We start from the raw sequence: 16137 nt of genomic DNA on the forward strand, positions 1-16137 counted from the left end.
GGTGGATACACTTCCGCAGGCTCTCACATATCCCCTCCTCCGACAACAATCCTACGTCTAACCTCCATTGCGGCCGTTGGTAATTCGCCCCCCCCGACCTGCAGGTCCACCCAATGTGGGGGATGGTCCGAAATAGTGATTGCCGAGTATTCCGTATTCTTTACCACCCCTACACAGTCCCTGCTCAAGATAAATAAATCAATCCCCGCACTCCCCGTAGGCAAAAGTTGCCCAAAAATACAACACATGGTACCTTTAAAGCAGTAAACAGTCGACCGTCAGTCCAGGCACAGTAGGCATCCCCCCAAACGATAACTCTCGGACTCTAGCTTGCGTCCGTGGGTCCTTTTTTCGGGACCTGCCCCTGATCCCTCGCGAAGTCCATCGCTTCTTCGAGCTCGGAGAAGTAGTGGTGTTGGCCCTGATGTGTGACCCAAAGACGAGCCGGGAAGATGTGCTTTTTAAATGTCACCTCCTTAACTTGTTTAAAGGCTGCTCGCTGCCTGGCCACCTCCTGGCTTAAGTCCTGCTAAATGCAAAGAACAGTGTTATTCCACGTGCTGCTCTTAGCGCTCTTTCCCCACTGCAACACCCGCTCCTTCTCCACAAACCTGTCGAACCTAATCACCATCGGAAGGGGGGACCCCCCGGACGCACCTGTCTCGCCTGTACTCTATGTGCCCCCTCCAGCTCCGGCGGTCGCGGAAAGGCGTCAGCCCCCATCAGCTGCATCAACAGATCAGCCACAAACGCTGTGGCATCTGCTCCCCCAGGCCCCTCCGGGAGGCCAATGATCCTCAGATTTTGTCTGCGGGCTCTATTTTCCAGCTGCTCTACTCTGTCCAGCAGTCTTCTCTGTCTCTCCTTCAACCCATCGACTTCTAGCGCAGCAATCGTCTGCGCATCTGCCTGCTCCTCCACCGCCTCCCTCAGCTCCTTAACCTTTTCATCCTGGGCATCCAATCTCTGATTCAATTGATCCACTGACTTCTGAAGTAGGTCCAAGTTATCCCGCTTCAACACCTCAAAACAGTTTTTTATCACCTGCAGCATGTTTTCCAGTGCCTGCTGGATCGCCGGGTCCGAGGTCCATAGGTCCGCCATCTGTGCTCCCGGGTCAGCTTCCCCTGCACCTTGCCTTTGTCATTTCCTCTCCCGTTTTCACTGCTTTCTGCTCTCCCACGGTTACATGCAGGTCTGCCCGTTCCTCAGCACCTCCGTGGCTGTCATTCCAGCGCTACGCAGTCCCGCAAAACCGGGGAACCAGGTCCTCAAATCCCGCCGGAGTGAGAGCCACCGAATGTGCGGCTCACTCACTCATCGCCTCCACCAGAAGCCTGAAGTGCATATGTTTTAATGCAAGAAGTATAACAGGTAAGGCAGATTAACTTAGAGCTTGGATTAGTAGAACATAGAACATCGAACATTACAGCGCAGTACAGGCCCTCTTGCCCTCGATGTTGCGCCGACCTGTGAAACCACTCTAAAGCACATCTACACTATTCCCTTATCGTCCATATGTCTATCCAATGACCATTTGAATGCCCTTAGTGTTGGCAAGTCCACTACCATTGCAGGCAGGGAATTCCACGCCCTTACTACTCTCTGAGTAAAGAACTTACCTCTGACATCTGTCTTATTTCTATCTCCCCTCAATTTAAAGGTATGCCCCCTCATGCTAGACATCACCATCCGAGGAAAAAGGCTCTCACTGTCCACCCTGCCCAATCCTCTGATCATCTTGTATGCCTCAATTAAGTCACCTCTTAACCTTCTTCTCTCTAACGAAAACAGCCTCAAGTCCCTCAGCCTTTCCTCATAAGATCTTCCCTCCATACCAGGCAACATTCTGGTAAATCTCCTCTGCACCCTTTCCAATGCTTCCACATCCTTCCTATAATGCGGCGACCAGAATTGCACGCAATACTCCAAATGCGGCCGCACCAGAGTTTTGTACAGCTGCAACATGACATCTTGGCTCCGAAACTCAATCCCTCTACCAATAAAAGCTAACACACCGTACGCCTTCTTAACAACCCTCTCAACCTGGGTGGCAACTTTCAGGGATCTATGTACATGGACACCAAGATCTCTCTGCTCATCCACACTGCCAAGAATCTTACCATTAGCCCAGTACTCTGTCTTCCTGTTATTCCTTCCAAAATGAATCACCTCACACTTTTCTGCATTAAACGCCATTTGCCACCTCTCAGCCCAGCTCTGCAGCTTATCTATATCCCTCTGTAACTTGTAACATCCTTCTGCACTCTCCACAACTCCACCGACTTCAGTGTCATCTGTAAATTTACTCACCCATCCTTCTACGCCCTCCTCCAGGTCATTTATAAAAATGACAAACAGCAGTGGCCCCAAAACAAATCCTTGTGGTACACCTCTAGTAACTGGACTCCAGTCTGAACATTTCCCACCAACCACCACCCTTTGTCTTCTTCCAGCTCGCCAATTTCTGATCCAAACTGCTAAATCACCCTGAATCCAATGCCTCCGTATTTTCTGCAGTAGCCTACCGTGGGGGTCCTTATCAAACGCTTTACTGAAATCCATATACACCACATCAACTGTTTTACCCTCATCCACCTGTTTGGTCACCTTCTCAAAGAACTCAATCAGGTTTGTGAGGCATGACCTACCCTTCACAAAACCGTGTTGCCTGTCTCTAATCAAATTATTCCTTTCCAGATGATTATACATCCTATCTCTTATAAACCTTTCCAAGATTTTGCCCACAACAGACGTAAGGCTCACTGGTCTATAGTTACCGGGGTTGTCTCTACTCCCCTTCTTGAACAAGGGGACAACATTTGCTATCCTCCAGTCTTCTGGCACTATTCCTGTAGACAAAGATGACTTAAAGATCAAAGCCAAAGGCTCAGCAATTTCCTCCCTAGCTTCCCAGAGAATCTTAGGATAAATCCCATCCAGCCCAGGGGACTTATCTATTTTCACACTTTCCAGAATTGCTAACACCTCCTCCTTATGAACCTCAAGCCCTTCTAGTCTAGTAGCCTGAATCTCAGTATTCTCCTTGACAACATTGTCTTTTTCCTGTGTGAAAACCGACGAAAAATATTGATTTAGCACCTCTCCTATCTCCTCGGACTCCAAGCACAGTGCTTGGAACTATCATGTTGTTGCCATTACAGAGACCTGGTTGAGGGAAGGACAGGATTGGCAGCTAAACATTACAGGATTTAGATGTTTCAGGCGGGATAGGTGAGGATGTAAAAGGGATGGAGGAGTCGTGCTACTGGTTAGGGAGAATATCACAGCTGTACTGAGGAAAGACACCTCAGAGGGCAGTGAGGCTATATGGGTAGAGATCAGAAATAAGAAGGGTGCAGTCACAATGTTGGGGTTTATTACAGGCCTCCCAACAGCCAGCGGGAGATAAAGGAGCAGATAGGTAGACAGATTTTGGAAAGGAATAAAAGCAACAGGGTTGTTGTGATGGGAGAATTTAACTTCCCCAATATTTAGGGGCTCATTTAGTGCTAGGGGCTTGGACGGGACAGAGTTGGTATGGAGCATCCAGGAGGGCTTCTTAAAACAATATGTAGATAGTCCAACTAGGGAAGGGGCTGTACTGGACCTGGTATTGGGGAATGAGCCTGGCCAGGTGGTAGAAATTTCAGCAGGGGAGCATTTTGGGAGCAGTGACCACAATTCAGTAAGTTTAAAAGTGCAGGTGGACAAGGATAAGAGTGGTCCTAGGGTGAATGTGCTAAATTGGGGGAAGGCTAATTATAACAATATTAGGCGGGAACTGAAGAACCTAGATTGGAGCGGATGTTTGAGGGTAAATCAACATCTGACATGTGGGAGGCTTTCAAATGTCAATTGAAAGGAATTCAGGACCGTCATGTTCCTGTGAGGAAGAAGGATAAATATGGCAAATTTCAGGATCCTTGTATCACAAGAGATATTGTAGGCCTCGTCAAAAAGAAAAAGGAGGCATTTGTCAGGGCAAGAAGGCTGGGAACAGACGATGCCTGTATGGAATATAAGGAAAGTAGGAAGAAACTTAAGCAAGGAGTCAGGAGGGCTAAAAGGGGTCACAAAACGTCACTGGCAAAGAGGGTTGAGGGAAATCCCAAGGCTTTTTACACATACATAAAAAGCAAGAGGGTAGCCAGGGAAAGGGTTGGCCGACTGAAGGACAGGGGAGGGAATCTATGTGTGGAGCCAGAGGAAATGGGCGAGGTACTAAATGAATACTTTGCATCATCATTCACCAAAGAGAAGGAATTGGTGGATGTTGAGTCTGGAGAAGGGTGTGTAGATAGCCTGGGTCACATTGAGATCCAAAAAGACGAGGTGTTGGGTGTCTTGAAAAATATTAAGGTGGATAAGTCCCCAGGACCGGATGGGATCTACCCCAGAATACTGAAGGAGGCAAGAGAGGAAATTGCTGAGGCTTTGACAGAAACCTTTGGATCCTCACTGCCTTCAGGTGATGTCCCGGAGGACTGGAGAATACCCCGTGTTGGTCCTTTATTTATGAAAGGTAGCAAGCATAATCCAGGGAAGTACAGGCCGGTGAGCCTTACGTCAGTGGTAGGGAAATTACTGGAGAGAATTCTTCGAGACAGGATCTACTCCCATTTGGAAACAATGGATGTATTAGCAAGAGGCAGCACGGTTTTGTGAAGGGGAAGTTGTGTCTCACTAACTTGATCGAGTTTTTCGAGAAGTTCACAAAGATGATTTATGCAGGTAGGGCAGTGGATGTTGTCTATATGGACTTCAGTGAGGGGCTGATTTAGCACAGGTATAAATCACTGGCTTTGAAAGCAGAACAAGGCAGGCCAGCAGCACGGTTCAATTCCCGTAACAGCCATCCCCGAACAGGCGCCGGAATGTGGCGACTAGGGGCTTTTCACAGTAACTTTATTTCTGAAGCCCACTTGTGACAATAAACAATCTTCATTTCATTCAGTAAGTCCTTTGACAAGATCCCTCATGGCAGACAATAAAAGGTGAAGTCACACAGGATCAGAGGTGAGGTGGCAAGATGGATACAGCACTGGCTAGTTCATAGAAGGCAGAGAGTAGCAATGGAAGGGTGCTTTTCTGATTGGAGGGCTGTGACTAGTGATGTTCCACAGGGATCAGTGGTGGGACCTTTGCTGTTTGTAGTATATATAAATGATTTGGAGCAAAATGTAACTGGTCTGATTAGTAAGTTTGCGGACGAGACAAAGGTTGGTGGAATTGCGGATAGCGATGAAAACTGTCAGACGATACAACAGGATTTAGATCGTTTGGAGACTTGGACGGCGAGATGGCAGATGGATTTTAATCCGGACAAATGTGAGGTAATGCATTTTGGAAGGTCTATTACAGGTAGGGAATATACAGTGAATGGTATACAAGAGTATTGACAGTCAGAGAGATCTTGGTGCACAGGTCCACAGGTCACTGAAAGGGGCAACACAGATGGAGAAGGTAGTCAAGAAGACATACGGCATGCTTGCCTTCATTGGCCGGGGCATTGAGTATAAAAATTGGCAAGTCATGTTGCAGCTGTATAGAACCTTAGTTAGGCCACACATGAAGTATAGTGTTCAATTCTGGTCGCCACACTACCAGAAGGATGTGGAGGCTTTAGAGAGGGTGCAGAAGAGATTTACCACAATGTTGCCTGGTATGGAGGGCATTAGCTATGAGGAGACGTTGAATTAACTTGGTTTGTTCTTACTGGAACAAAGGAGGTTGAGGGGCGACCTGATAGAGGTCTACAAGATTATAAGAGGCATAGACAGAGTGGATAGTCAGAGACTTATTCCCAGGGTAGAGGGGTCAATTACCGGAGGGCATAGGTTTAGAGGAGATGTACGAGGCAAGTTTTTTTACACAGAGGGTAGTGGGTGCCTGGACCTCGCTACCGGAGGAGGTGGTGGAAGCAGGGACGATAGTGACGTTTAAGGGCATCTTGACAAATACATGAATAAGATGGGAATAGAGGAATACAGACCCCGAAAGTGTAGAAGATTTTAGTTTAGATGGGCAGCATGGTCGGTGCAGGCTTGGAGGGCCGAAGGGCCTGTTCCTGTGCTGTACTTTTCTTTGTTCTTTCCCTTTTTCACCACCCTATTAATCTGCCCTTCTGCCTTCAGAGATCTATGGACAAACATACCACAGTCCCTTTGTTCCTTGGAACTTCCCAGTTCATTCATTGAATAATTCCTTGTCAAGTTATTCCTTCCAAAATGTATCACCACTCTTTTCAGGGTTAAATTCCATCTGTCACTTATCCGCCCATTTGACCATCCTGTCTATATCTCCCTGTAACCCAAGGCACTCATCCTCACTGTTAACCACCTAGCCAGTCTTTGTGCCTTGCCCCCCTCATCTATGTCATTTATATAAATGATGAATAATAAGCGACCCAGCACACATCTCTGTGATACAGTACTGGATGTAATAATAATAATAATCTTTCTTATTGTCACAAGTAGGCTTACATTAACACTGCAATGAAGTTACTGTGAAAATTCACTTGTCGCCACACTCCGGCGCCTGTCCGGGTACACAGAAGGAGAATTCAGAAAGTACAATTCATCTAACAAGCACGTCTTTTGGGATGTGTGGGAGGAAACCGGAGCACCCGGAGTAAACCCACAGGGAGAACGTGCAGACGCCGCACACACAGTGACCCAAGCGGGAATCCAACCTGGGACCCTGGCGCTGTGAAGCAACAGTGCTAACCACTTTGCTACGTGCGGGCAATTTAATGTGGCCAATCCACCTAACCTGCACATTTTGGGGTTCTGGGGGAGAATCCCACACAGACACGGGGAGAATGTGAAAACCCCACACAGACAGTGACCCAGGGCCGGGATCGAACCTGGGTTCAGCGCCGTCGGCATCAGTGCTAACCATGCGCCACCATGCCGCCCCTATTGGCTTCCAGTCACTAAAACAGCTATCTGTCATCACCTCTGTCTCCTACCACGAATCCACCTTATCGCGTTACCCTGTAACACATGTTCATTTGCCTCCTTTATAACTCTCCCGTGTGGGACCTTGTCAAAGGCTTTGCTGAGATCCATGTAAACTACATCAATCTCCTGAGTAGTGGGACCCACCGAGAGACTCCCTAAGTAGAGGGACCACTCCCAGAGACCCCTTAACTAAAAGGAGCCCCCTCAGAGACCACCTAACTACAGGGAAACCCCTAAGAGCCCCCCTAACTGAAGCAATCCCCACAGAGACCCCCAATAAAGGAAGCCCTCCCCCTCAGCCCCCTAGAAAGGAGACCCCTGTTTGGAAGCTAGAGAGCAGTCCAGACTGGGGCAGTGAACAAAATTATTGTTGTAACACTCACTCTGCTGGCTCAGATGAAGGAAGCACTACATGTCCATTCCTAAAAAAGCAGTGACCTGTGTTTAAACCCGTCAGATCCTTTATCTGAAAGCCATTCATTGATTTCTCTTAGTGGGCTGTAAATGACAGCTTACACAAACACAGCTGTTACGCTTGCTTCAGTCACCCCCCTCCAAGGATGAGTAACTCTGAAGTGCTGTAACCACAATGTTTACAAACATCAACCACTTCATGTTAAGTATGTCAATTTCCAGATCAGAATTTCAATATCACTCAAGCCTGAAAAGGGCGATTGGAATGCATTTAACTCTCTTTGCAGTGCTTGATGTTCATAAACATTGCGTTACTCATCCATAAATACCAGTAGTGATCCCTGCCCATGTGATTCTCGGCCCAGAGGACCGGAGAATCACATGGGTCCGGAGGCTTTGGTAAGTGGATGCAAATAGATCATTAGGACCTATTTGCATCGATTGGCACCCCCAGATGGCTCAAGTGCTCAAACCCTGATCCCACCGCCAGAACATAACGGTCGGTTCGGCGCCCGGCGCAACCCTCGATTTCAACCAGAGGCCCGATTCTCTGCCCAATTGCAATCCGTGTTGCCGGTGTCACGGGGCAGTGAATTTGCACCACGGTGAAAACAGGGCATATGGATTCAAGGGCTTGTGGAAAGAGTAAAATTTCCCCAGTTGCACATAAGGGAATGGCTGAGGGGTTTTAAGCTGCTGGGAAGGGAGACTCCGAGCATTTATTTGCAAAAATGTGTGATTCAGAATGGTTGTTCAAATTTACTTTTGGAGTGCTGCTCACAACAGAGTGACACTGTCATTTCAGAGTCAGATACAGCTGTAAGATCATGCAGAATGTAGCAGAATTTCACACATATGCTTTCTTGCTGGGAAATGATGCATCCTGATATAGTTCTACGATGTGCTGTAATTTTAACATTGCCTTGCACTGTCTCGCACAATGTTTCACCGCCGTTAAAATACACGAGTTAACAACTGTGCTCAAATAGCACACAAAGTAATTTTATTTGAGTGCTTTAACCAGTGCATGACCAGAGGAAATTAAACACCTCTGCGACTTAATGGGGAAAAGTTAAGACCAGGTTGAAAATTGCCTGGTTGATGTGAAATGGTTTTTGGAGCATGAAAGTCTCTCAAGTGACTAAGTGAGGAGCCAGGCAGGACTGACGGGACAATGGGGCCACAATTCACCACAGGCATTTTCAATAATTTTAGGTTTAAATTTAAACAAAAATGACAAAGATGTTCTGAATAAAGAAAATAAGCAGTGATATATCCTTTTAAAAAATCGGCCTGAAGATGTCAGCACATGGCAAATTTCTTAGATTGGTCTTAGATAATAGACCACATAATGGATATTTTGATGGGATACAACTAGGAATTCTGAGCAAGTGATTTATTTTAAATGTGTGTTCTTGCTGAATGGGCTTTTCCAGAAATGGGAGTTGCCTGAGAAGTCAGTCACTCCCACTGCCCACTTAAGAGCGAGCGATTGAAGGGCATTTATCAGTGTTAATGTGCCTTGTAACTTTTTAAAGAGTGTTGTGCCATTTATAAACTGCTTTAAAAGAATTGCAATCGACTTTTTATTCATTGAAAATCCACACTGTCCACTCTGTTTGTAAACAGGAATTTCTGGCTGGGTATTGGGAAAATCTTGCAGCAAATACTAAATCAAAACTTTACCACATTTTGTTCTGATTCAGCATCCACCAAAGCATGAGATTTTCACATTCAGGATCAGTTCCCAAATTCGGCAAACTAGGGAAATGGATTTTCTCCCTGCACTTGGAAATAATCAACCTGTTTATTAAGATCACTTGGAATATTCTTTCACTGTTTTCAATTGCTGTACTTTAAGGCATTGCACCCTGGAATTTGGATAGTACCTGAATTGGGCAGAGCTCCTGGTGCTGCCTATGCCAAATGGAACTGGCAACTTGACCGTTTCCTAGGGGTTAGCTGCGGATGCCAGTTTTTGGGCTCAGGAAGCATGAAGGTGGGTCTGTTCAGATGTTGATTTAAAGCATAAGAAAAATTCAGTGGTGGGGGTGGCGGTGCGGGGAAGGGGTGGGGGGGGGCTGCTAGGGGAGGGTAAGTAATTGTAAGGGCAGGGTGTGCAGTGATTAACAACATTAACTTCGGATGGAGAAACGGAATGGCAGAGTATTATTTAAATGATGATAGATTTGGAAATGTTTTTGTACAAGGTGACCTGGGTGTCCTTGTACACCTGTTGAAGCAAGCATGTAGGTTCTGCAAGCAGTTAGAAAGGCAAATGGTATGTTGGCCTTTATTGCAAGAGCAGTTGAGTACAGAGGCAAGGATGACTTACCGGAGCTGTATTGGGCCTTGGTGGGACCACGCCTGTATTATTGAGTGCAGTTTTGGTCTCCTTATCTAAGAAAATATATACTTGTCATAGAAGGAGTGCTGCAAAGGTTGACAAGTCTGATTCCTAGGATGGCCAATTGCCAGATGAGGAGAGGTTGGGTCGACTGGGTCTGTATATATTGGAATTTGGAATGAATGAGAGGGGATCTAATTGAAAAGTATAAAATTCTGACAGGGCTAGACAGACTGAATGCAGGGTGATGTTTCCTCTGGCTGTGGGGCGGTGGGGCGGGGGGGGGGGGGGGGGGGGTCCAGAACAAGGGATCACAGTCTAAGGATACAGGGTAGACCATTTAGGACTGAGATGTGGAGAAATGGCTTCACTCAGAGGGTGGTGAACCTGTGGGATTCTCTACCACAGAAGATTGTGGAGGCCAAATCATTGAATATATTTAGAAAGGAAACAGGTGGATTTCTAGACTCTAAATATGTCCAGGGGTATGGGCAGAACACGGGAGTATGGTTGAGACAGAGGATCGGCCATGGTCATAGTGAATGGCAGAGCAGCATCGAAGGATTGAATGGCCTACTCCTGCTTCTATTTTCCATGCCTCTATCCTGCAAACTTAACATGGAGCTGGGAAGAGAAAAAAAAATCAAAGTGCAGGAATGGTTGAGGATTGAAGTGAATGATACCTTGCACGGGTGGCACGGTGGCACAGTGGCTAGCACTGCTACCTCCAGGGATCCGGATTCGATACCAGCCTCAGATGACTGTGTGAAGTTTGCGCTTTCTTTCGTGTCTGCGTGGGTTTCCTCCGGCTGCTCCGGTTTCCTCCCATAGTCCAAAGATGTACAGGCTAGGTGGATTGCCCCTTAGTGTCCAAAATGTTAGTTGGGGTTACTCGGTTATGGGGATAGGGTGGGGGCATGGGCTTGGGTGGGGTGGGGTTCTCTTTCCAAGGGCCAGTGCGGACTCGATGGGTTGAATGGCCTCCTTCTGCACTGTAAATTCTATGAAATTCTTAAAGTATGGAATTAACCAGACTGGTTTTCCTGTATGTATGGCTGCTTTGTCCTTTGATAGCATGTATCAGATGTCCCTGGGCATATGGCCAGTGATTTTTCATCCTTCATTATCAATGGGAAAATATGCATCCAATGGGCGAGATTGTTGCGCTGTGTTTCTTGGTGGTGGGAGGCAGTCTACCATTGGCCGATGGCGGGATCTTCTAGACCCAACCGCTGTCAATGGGATATTCCATTTAATCCACCACACACTGCCGGGAAACCCGTGGCGTGGGGGTGCGCCTTCGGTGGGACTGGCAATTCCCGCCACGTGGGCAGCCTGAAGATCTCGCACAAGCCTTTTCAAGATACATAGCATGGCATATTCAGAAAAGTGACAATAATTTGCATCTTTAACCTTGTAATAGCATTCCAAGGTGCTTCATGGAACTGTTATCAAACACAATTTGACACCAATCCACATAAAGTTTGTGGTGGTATGTATTAGGGGTCATGTGGGACTGTGAAGCCGTGATGCTATTGGCTGACAGATCCCGGGTCCTGGTTGGCTGTTGACTCCTGGCTCCGCCCTGAAGGCGGAGTATAAGAACCCGAGCTTCTCCCCGCCGCTTCATTCTGTTGCTGAACTGCTGGGGACAAGTCTCGCTTAATAATAGCCTCATCGACTTCATCACTACTCGTCTCTCTCGTAAGTCATTGTGCGCTACAAAGTTTACCAGAACAGGTGACCTGAAGTTTGGTGAAAGACGTGGGTTTCGATGAATGTCCAAAAGAAGAAGAGAAATATAGCGAGGAAGAGCAATTTTGGAAAGGAATTACAGAGCTTAGGGCAGAGGCAGCTGAAGGTGCCCAGCCACCAATGGGCCAGTGGTGTAAATCAGGGACGCACAAGAAGACAAAATTACAGAAGAATGAAGATTTCTGGAATGTGGCGGGCTGAAGAATGTTGGATACATAGGTAAAATTTAAGACAATGGAGAGATTGGAGCTCAAGGAGGAAATTCTAAAATCTACGTTTTGTTGGATTGGGGCCAATGCAGATGAGCGAACACAGGGGGCGTCATTCTCCGACCCCCCCGCCGGGTTGGAGAATCACCGGGGGCTGCCGTGAATCCCACCCCCGCCGGTTGCCGAAGTCTCCGGCACCGGATATTCGGCGGGGGCGGGAATCGGGCCGCGCCGGTTGGCGGGCCCCCCCGCTCGATTCTCCGGCCCGGATGGGCCGAAGTCCCGCCAATAAAATGCCTGTCCCGCCGGCGTGGATTAAACCACCTTTTGAACGGCGGGACAAGGCGGTGTGGGCGGGCTCGGGGTCCTGGGGGGGGGGCGCGGGGCGATCTGGCCCCAGGGGGTGCCCCCACGGTGGCCTGGCCCACGATCGGGTCCCACCGATCCGCGGGCGGGCCTGTGCCGTGGGGGCACTCTTTCCCTTCTGCCTCCGCCAGTCTCCACCATGGCGGAGGCGGAAGAGACTCCCTCCACTGCGCATGCGTGGGAAACTGTCAGCGGCCGCTGACGCTCCCGCGCATGCACCGCCCGGGGGTGTCATTTCCGCGCCAGCTGACGGGGCAACAAAGGCCGTTTCCGCCAGCTGGCGGGGCGGAAATTCCTCCGGCGTCGGCCTAGCCCCTCAATGTTGGGGCTCGGCCCCCAAAGATGCGGAGCATTCCGCACCTTTGGGGCGGTGCGATGCCCGTCTGATTGGCGCCGTTTTGCGCGCCAGTCGGCGGACATCGCGCCGTTTCGGGAGAATTTCGCCCAAGGTTGCTGGGTGAACGGGACTTGATACAAATTAGGATATAGGCAGAATTTTGGATCAACTCTGATTTCTGGAAGGTGAAAGGGTGGCGGCTGGCCAGAAGAGCATTGTCACATCTGGAGAAAATAAATGCTTGGATGAGGGTTTTTTAGTGGTCATAAATGGCTGATTTCACTATTCACTATTCTTCAGGGGTACCACACTCACAGGGAATGCAGAATAGCATAGCTAGGCTCTAATATTGTAATGCTATCTCCAGGCAAAGCTCCTTGTGAGTCTAGCTTCCAGCAAGAAGAGGATATTCACAAAATTGCCAGTCATAAGTTATCAAAGAATAAAAATTGTTCTTTCATTGAGGACGAGTGGATTATTTTACTTCACAGGAAAATACATCTAACCCTACTAATTTATTTTGCTCCATGACGTTATGAGGATAAAGACCCCTTAAAGAAAATAAATGAACAAGTTACCATTTCATTTTGAAAATGTAAGATTTAAAAATAATTATTTATGAGTTGATCGATCTGTCTGTGCCTGTCCTGGACAAATGTGAGAATGTGTAACTTTGCATCACGACTCATGAATCAGGAGCTGAGTGAGGAGAAGGAACTGTTTATGTTGTTGAAGGGTCAACCTTCAGCATATAAACACACGTCACCTCCATCAGCTCCCCTGTCAATAACCCCAATGTAAAGTGAGCCCGGATGGCACAGGGATCTGTTAACTGAGAAATAAAACATAAGCCTGTTTTATTTTCTCAACATTCTTCTCACAAGCCGCTCATTGTTTTAGTAACAAGTCCCAAGATTTAAAAAAATATTGAATGAATTGACTTCCGGGTGCGGCGATGACCAGCTGAGTCGCACGTTTCGGCAGCTCCCGGTGGAATGGACTTTTGGGCTCTTAATAGGAGCCCCAGCGGCAGTTTTAACGGCTAAAAACACTGTGCGGTAAACCAGAAGGGAATCCCCCCGGACACGTGTGGAAAAAGGAGAGGAAAGCGGCCGGATTGCGGAGGATCCTCTAGAGCAGCGGCAAGGAAGGCAAGCTCAAAGCAAGATGGCGTCGGAAGGTAGCCGTTTGGTATGGGGCCCGGACCAACAAGAGTTCCTGCGGCGCTGTGTGGAAGAACTGAAAAAGGAGATGAAGAAGGAGCTGCTGGCCCCGATATTACAGGCGATTGAAGGGCTAAAGGAGGAGCAAAAGACCCAGGAGCAGGATCTTCGGGTCATGAAGGCAAAGGCTGCTGAAAATGAAGACAAAATACAGGGCCTGGTGGTGAAGACAGAGATGCACGAGGCACAGCACAAAAGGTGTGTGCTGGAGAATAATTCGAGGAGGAAGAATTTAAGGGTTCTGGGTCTTCCCGAAGGCGCAGAAGGGGCGGACGTCGGGACATATGTGAGCACGATGCTTCACTCGCTAATGGGATCGGAGGCCCCGGCGGGCCCTTTGGAGGTGGAGGGAGCTTATCGAGTTATGGCGTGAAGACCGAGGGCTGGAGAAATACCTCGAGCTATAGTGGTGAGGTTTCTCCGCTATAATGACAGAGAGATGGTCCTCAGATGGGCGAAGAAAACTCGGAGCTGTAGGTGGGAGAACGCGGTGATCCGCGTATACCAGGATTGGAGTGCGGAGGTGGCGAGAAGGAGGGCAAGTTTTAATAGGGCTAAGGCGGTGCTTCACAAAAAGAAGGTCAAATTCGGAATGTTGCAACCGGCAAGACTGTGGGTCACACACCAAGGGAAGCACCACTACTTTGAGACGGCAGAAGAGGCGTGGACATTTAGTGTGGGGGAGGGGGGGAGGAGGATGAGGAACTGTGGGCGCCGGTCATTAGGGACGGGGCCAAGTGGGAAACGCGGGCTTTGTTCCCGCGCTATGGTAAATATGGCGGGAACAGGGACGCAGGAAGGAGGGGGCCTCGCACAGTGGGGGCCGAGGACAAGGGGGGAAGCCGAGGTCAGTCAGAGTTTGCTGACTTCTGGGAGCAACATGGGGGGTGCAACTACGCTAGAAAGGGATCTAGCGGAGGGGGGGGGTTAGCTGGGTTGCTGCTGCTGGGAAGAAGGGGGAGCTGGTATGGGGTGAGGCGGTCGAGGCGGGAGGGCGCCGTCGGGGGGATATACGGGTACGTGGGAACCGGGTGAGGAGCTGGGTTAAAAAAGGGGATGGCTAGTCGACAAGTGGGGGGGGGGGGTAAAGAGCCCCCCAACCCGGCTGATCACGTGGAACGTGAGAGGGCTGAACGGGCCAATTAAAAGGGCGCGGGTACTCGCACACCTAAAGAAATTAAAGGCAGATGTGGTTATGTTGCAGGAGACGCATCTGAAACTGACAGACCAGGTCAGACTACGTAAAGGATGGGTGGGGCAGGTGTTTCATTTGGGTTTAGATGCGAAGAACAGGGGGGTGGCTATTTTGGTGGGGAAACGGGTACTGTTTGAGGCAAAGACCATAGTGGCGGATAGTGGGGGTAGATACGTGATGGTGAGTGGCAAATTGCAAGGGGAGGTGGTGGTTCTAGTGAACGTATATGCCCCGAACTGGGATGATGCAAATTTTATGAGGCGTATGTTGGGACGTATCCCGGACCTGAAGGCGGGAAAGTTGGTAATGGGGGGAGACTTTAATACGGTGCTGGACCTAGGGCTGGACAGATCGAGGTCCAGGACCGGGAGGAGGCCGGCAGCGGCTAGGGTCCTCAAGGACTTCATGGAGCAGATGGGAGGAGTAGACCCCTGGAGATTTAGCAGGCCTAGGAGTAAGGAGTTCTCGTTTTTCTCTTATGTCCACAAAGTATACTCACGGATAGACTTTTTTGTTTTGGGAAGGGCACTGATTCCGAAGGTGACAGGGACGGAATATACGGCCATAGCTATCTCAGACCACGCTCCACATTGGGTGGACCTGGAGGTAGGAGAGGAAAAAGAACAGCACCAACTCTGGAGAATGGATATGGGATTATTGGGTGATGAGGGGGTATGTTTAAGGGTGAGGGGGTGTATTGAAAGGTACTTGGAGCTTAATGACAATGGGGAGGTTCAGGTGGGAGTGGTCTGGGAGGCGTTGAAGGCAGTGGTTAGAGGGGAACTGATATCCATCAGGGCACATAAAGGAAAGCAGGAGGGTAAGGAAAGGGAGCGGTTGCTGAAATAACTTTTGAGGGTGGACAGGCAATATGCGGAGGCACCGGATTAGGGACTGTACAGGGAAAGACAAAGGTTACACGTAGAATTTGACCTGTTGACCACGGGTAATGCAGAGGCACAATGGAGGAGGGCACAGGGTGTACAGTATGAATATGGAGAGAAGGCGAGTCGGTTACTGACCCACCAACTGAGGAAGAGGGGAGCAGCGAGGGAGATAGGGGGGGGTGAGAGATGAGGAGGGAGAGATGGAACGGGGAGCGGAGAGAGTGAATGGGGTGTTCAAGGCATTTTATGAAAGGTTATATAAAGCTCAGCCCCCGGAAGGGAAGGAGAGAATGATGTGTTTCTTGGATCAGCTGGAATTCCCTAAGGTGGAGGAGCAGGAGAGGGCGGGACTGGGAGCACAGATTGAGATGGAGGAGGTGGTAAAAGGGATTGGGAGCATGCAGGCGGAGAAGGCCCCGGGACCAGACGGATTCCCGGT

The 16137-nt window shown here is 48.9% G+C and overlaps 1 long non-coding RNA gene across 1 annotated transcript in view; it reads right to left on the reverse strand.

Annotated features, from left to right (window-relative positions):
- LOC140411736 (uncharacterized) overlaps window positions 1-16137 on the reverse strand; it is a 57525-nt gene that overhangs the window by 16283 nt on the left and 25105 nt on the right. The window contains exon 2 of the long non-coding RNA XR_011940978.1: window positions 254-526. This is a non-coding gene — a long non-coding RNA (uncharacterized lncRNA). The remainder of the gene's footprint in view (window positions 1-253; window positions 527-16137) is intronic.

This window comes from Scyliorhinus torazame, chromosome 4 (genome assembly GCF_047496885.1).
Source record: "Scyliorhinus torazame isolate Kashiwa2021f chromosome 4, sScyTor2.1, whole genome shotgun sequence".
Lineage (NCBI taxonomy): Eukaryota > Metazoa > Chordata > Chondrichthyes > Carcharhiniformes > Scyliorhinidae > Scyliorhinus > Scyliorhinus torazame.